Raw genomic sequence first — 5,575 nt, forward strand, 5'->3', positions numbered from 1 at the left:
AACAATTTCTATTTCTAGCCCGTTATTCAAATAGAAAATAAAGAATGGTTAAAAATAGGATCTGAACTTAAAACAGCATGAACGTAGAGGTAACTTAAAATAACATAAAGCGTAGACGGAGACGTGCACTGTGCAGCCGTCGTTAAATAGAACTGAGGACCAACAAAGTCAAATACACACGAGACGAAAATCAACCATGCATACGAAACAAAGGAGAAAAGAATCGCGCTGGCATCGGAAAACAATGGGGAGTAAATAAACGACAATTTAGGGCGTCACTGTACATTACACTTGCCTTTATAATTATAATTTCTTTATAAGCAGACAACACAAACATTTGGCAAATTCAAAGTGTCCAATAAATAATATAAATGTTTGCTGTGCTGCACATTCTTCAGGTGTCCACCTTCCTCGCAGGCTACCGAATTTGTGTTTTTATCTCTACAGTGGCAGACAACGCAAACATTTGGCAAATTCAAAGTATCGGATAAACATTAGGAAAAAAATAAAGTAACTATTACTTCAATTTCTTGCCTGTACTTTTAACAAAATGTTTAAATTCAGCTTTATATAGCATGCAGGCCTTTATGGCTGAATGAAACGTTGTTGCTGTGACAGGGGGGTCATTTTGTATCTGATAAAATAGTGATGGATGGCCTCGTATATGGAAGGGTCCTTCAGGATCATACTTCATTTTACAGTAGGTGGCGTGTTTCACTTCGGTGAAATTGAAAACCTGGACAGTGGCCAACAGAAAAATCCATGAAAGATTCGCTTGGAAGAATGATTGGCAAAGAAAGGTTTATGTAAACCACGAATATTTTTTTCGAACAGTATCATTTACTGATTTTGCAATCATACCCGATCTCGGATAACTTCCAACGGTCTACAACCTCTCATTTTACCTCTACAAATAATACACAATCTCAGTTTTTTTTTTATGATTTTGAATTAAAGTGATAATTTTTTATGCAACACCACTCTGTACAAATAAATATTCACAGGAGTTTTTATTTACAAGAAAAGTAGTTTTGCCGAAAAGCACTATAATTTTTAATGCAACATCACTTGTCCAAATAAATATTTACAGGAATTTTTATTTATAACAAAAGCAGTTTTGCCGAACAGCACTTCTGCCGATCCATTCATCAATTATTGGTGGTGTCATGTTGTGTCCAGTGAATCCACCTTTTGTTCGTATACGTCAAGAAACATGTGGTTTTCAATCTTAAATGCGTCGCATCACACTAAATGACCGCTCTGCTTCGCATGTATGTGGTGCAAGGAAGAGTTAAATAGAGTGGAAGAAGAATTACGGCAAGATGGGGACAAACTTTATAAAATATATTTGCATTATTTGGCGCCTTAGCAGCCTGTATTTTGTAAAGTACAAAATGTATATGTGTAAACAATTGAAAATAAAAGAATTAGGATAAAATATTGCATTCACACATAAAAACAATCAAACGTACTGAGCTTTAATAACTGTAAAATTAACCTACACTATTATTAATTATACACACATAAAATAAATCAAACGTAGAATACGTTTTATCACTCATTTTACTAACCAAATACTTGACATTGTTGGGGTGAACGTTGTATGGTTTTATTGCTCATTTTATTACCAGTCCAATGTAGAATATGGTATTTCTTGTTGGATTTGTCTGAATCTATACTCTTACATGCTGTAATGTTTTCCATATATTCTACAGTAAAACAATTATATAAATTTACAACATTAGAATCTCACACATATAACGTTTGATTTAATTTTACCTTTCATTTCCAATGTCAGCTTGTTATAGGAGGCATTTAACAATTGATCTAGATTTTTATGCCTTATCAGTGGAGTGAACTTCCTGGTTAAAGCTTTCTCTGTTCTAGATGACTTGACTGCTAGCCGACTAAAACTACATTCTTTTGGAAGATTTTTACATGGAACTGCACCTGGTTTCAATTTATTTCTACTTCCTTACCATTCTATATCTTCCTCTTTGTAATGTCTAGCGCATATCCCAACACTTGTTGAAGAACAAAAAACTTACTTTAAACATACTATAGCCGCCAAGCTTCTATGGCAATTATTTTTCTTTTATTGTTGCCGCATTGGTCAACGCATCCCCGTTTTTGTTTGTTTATTAACGGAAGATTTTCTGTATAAAAAAGTAAGAACGATTAAATAACGCAAGGTTAAAGGAACAGCAAAGTACTTACAAACTGTTTGCGGCTATTAAAGGGCCTAAACACACCCCACGTCACTTTTATTTTCTATGGTAAATTCATAAAGCGACTGTTTTATTGATTCCAAATATACTTTGCTTATTAAAACTCATTTTCAAAAAAAAGATTACAATAGGCTGTAATCTATTATGATGTGCAGAACAATTATTAATATATTATAAAAAGATCAAACAATATGCATACGCTTTTTTATGCAAAAGATGTTTGATGTTGTCCGAAGACCCATGGATAGAATAAAATTAGTCAGCGTCTGCCGGTGTTGCACTTCCTCTGGCGACTTGCCGAACTCCGGTAGTAAAACAGAAAATAAACTAATGCTGTCTTCATTTGTTTTTATTGTTGTAATTTCAAGTACAACCGGGAACGGCACAATTGGACGCAGGCATATTCATGCAGAAACTTCAATTTAAACAAAAATGTAACGTGCACAAATGTATGTTTACTCTAATTTTCAATTTAGCGTACCGGGCAACGAGACCACGTGACTAGATTCACACACCGTGACGGCAGACAATGAATGATGCGAGTTGGCCTACTCTTGTTTAGTATACTCTGGTTAGACCAATACGGCAGGGATTTGCGTCGTGTCACCGCAAAGAAAAGATTTCATAACGCGAAGAAGGCGGCCAAGGAGCTTGCCACCGCGTTCGTTAAAAGATTAGGCAAGCTGGGACGAGAAGCGTACCCTAACTATCAGTTTAAAATGAAGGAGGAACTTATATTGGGACCAATTTATTTCCAGTGTTTCAAAAAAACCGCTAAGCAGCATATCTACTCGTATCTATTCCTGTTTCTCTATAGAGGATAGAGATGGCCGAGCCGGCAAGTGCTTTTATGGACGAGAAACGGCGGTTGAGTACTCTTACGTGAGATGCGAGACGCGGCCGTGAATAGCAATCAGGGACGCTTGCGCATACTGTGGTCGCTTCGGGCACCTAGAGGCGCAGTTCTGGCAAAAGGCGCTGGTCGACGGGCACAAAAGCAATAATACGCCATTCCCTTTTTGTCGACGTGGAGGAAGGAGCTCAGAGTGCCTTCAGCCATGTCACAGAAACAATTGTAATCATCTGAAGCGAGAAATCATTGTCAATATAATCAAGAAAGAAAATGTTCCGCTAACTTCAATATTAGGAATTGCGGAAAGAAAAGGAAACCTTGTTCACATTACATGTAAAAATGGAGAGGAGGCCCAACTTTTACGGGAAAAACTCAGTAAAAACGGTGCCTTCAAAGCAGTTTCACTTGGGATAATCTATCGTGGGTCCCAATACCGATGAGCCATGAAAAAGATATAAACGAAGAACTAACGAAGTACGGGCAGGTATAATAAAAACCATCGAAAGTGTGGGGGCGGCTAATATTGAAGTAATTTCGGTTCGCGAGTTCACGTTCCGCAGCCTCGCGACGAAGCTGTTTCATCCTGGCCCAACGCACACACTATCCGACTCTGCAACGCTTGCACATCGATGTAAAGACATATCTGTACGGCACAGCTCAGTATATGGAGAACGTGCAACATCGTATTGCCTAGTGCAAGGTTTACATAACGAAAAACACTAACTCCAAAACAATGAAACGCGTCATTGGCATGTAGCAATCGCCTGGCATACACACACAAGTGGAATTGTTTTATTATCACAATTAGAATGACGGGAACGTAGATGTTACGTCGTAGTCAGCGAAAGTGCATTCAATATTCCTGTCCTAGTTTTCGCTATACAGCGTTGCTTTCAATCTTCTTTATACGTTAGTGTTAAATTTAGAGTATCTTTATGTCATTAAATCTGTGTCAGAGCACAATTAACCGCTACTGAAGAATAGATAATAAATTTAGAGTATCTTTATGTCATTAAATCTGTGTCAGAGCACAATTAACCGCTACTGAAGAATTAAAGACGCTAGTCGCTACTCTGACTGGTCGCCGTGTAGCGATTATGAAAAAACCAGTTATTTGTGAATCAAAAGAGAGAAGAGCTAACATGTCACTTATAAAGGGCGGGAAATAAAATGCAAACACTGCGTATTGAAGTAGGTCACAAACAAGCAGATTGCCAAACCAAGAGGAGGTAACATGTCACACCTATAAAGGGCAAGAAATAAAATGCAAATACTGCGTGGTGAAGTAGGTCACAAACAAGCAGATTGCCAAACCAAAACGAAAGACTATTCGCAGCCGCGAGTGCTACTGGAGGAGTAGGAGCTGTTCTATCGCAGAAGCAAGAAAAGCGAGAAGTTGTTTTCGCTAACGTCAGCGGAACACAGAAGGAGGAAGGTATTGCGCGACGTACAGAGAAGAGAACTATAGCGGTGGTTAACTTTGTAAAACATTTAAGCCCTATTTATGGGGACAACAAAGCTTGAAATAGACCATGCAAATGTGCAGGGCACGTCTGGGAAACAGCATATGAACGCAGATGACCTGGGAAACAGCATGTGAACGCAGATGCATTGATTGTCGCGACAACGCTGCAACCGTGAGTAGCCGGGATACGCTATGGAGCGCATTGGTATCAACTTCCTTGGGCCACCACCAAAAACCGGGGTAATCAATATGTTTTAGTTGTATGTGATTACTTTACGAAATGGTTGGAGTGTTTTCCGTTACCAGACCAATGAGCAGAAACAACAGCTCGGACTTTGGTTAATCATTTTTTTACCCTAGTCAATCCATTCAGATTAAGGTGGTGATTTTGAATCCTTGCTGTTGGGGGTAGTTACTTCAGGTTGAGAAACACGTGCAACGCCATACCATCCTCATTCGTCAGGTTTGGTTGAAAGGCTTAATCGCACGATTCAACAAATGTTCGTTATTTGTAAACGAGAATTGCGGATGAGTTGCTCCCTATTTAACATTGTACCGTTGCTCTAAACATTAGCACAGGTTACACACACCCAACAGACTCCCGATCTGGTCGCTGGAGTGTCACCGCAACAAGGCTCCTTTTCGTGCCACACTGCCTATGCAAAAAGCGATGAATGGGACATATTCCAGTTTGCGAGACCAAACGCTGCGCAGATCCGCCGTCAAGCAAAAAAGAGTTTACGATCGAAGAGTGTGGCCACAGGAGTTCAACGTTGGTATTGTGTGTGGTATTATTATCCTCCCCAGGCAAAGCAGAAACTTGGCAGAGGATGGTTGACCGTATCTCATAACAAAGGAATTTAATGGCTCATTATACCGTATTCAGTTTCACCCCGAACCTTCTGAGCTACACACAGTCTTTGGGCTGGGCAACATAAAACTACGTTTCCATGTCGTGTTTGGACGTCGAACAAAAATTAAAACCAACAAAACGATGTCCATCATTTGAGTCAAACACGGTTCGTGTTT

At 39.1% G+C, this 5,575-nt stretch overlaps 1 long non-coding RNA gene across 1 annotated transcript in view; it reads right to left on the minus strand.

Moving 5' to 3' along the window:
- Window positions 1-5,125, minus strand: part of LOC113475706 — an 11,195-nt gene extending 6,070 nt beyond the window's left edge. The window contains exon 1 of the long non-coding RNA XR_003397471.1: window positions 4,664-5,125. This is a non-coding gene — a long non-coding RNA (uncharacterized LOC113475706). The remainder of the gene's footprint in view (window positions 1-4,663) is intronic.
- Window positions 5,126-5,575: the final 450 nt, after the last annotated feature.

Source organism: Ciona intestinalis, unplaced genomic scaffold, assembly GCF_000224145.3.
Source record: "Ciona intestinalis unplaced genomic scaffold, KH HT001183.1, whole genome shotgun sequence".
Taxonomy (NCBI): Eukaryota; Metazoa; Chordata; class Ascidiacea; order Phlebobranchia; family Cionidae; genus Ciona; species Ciona intestinalis.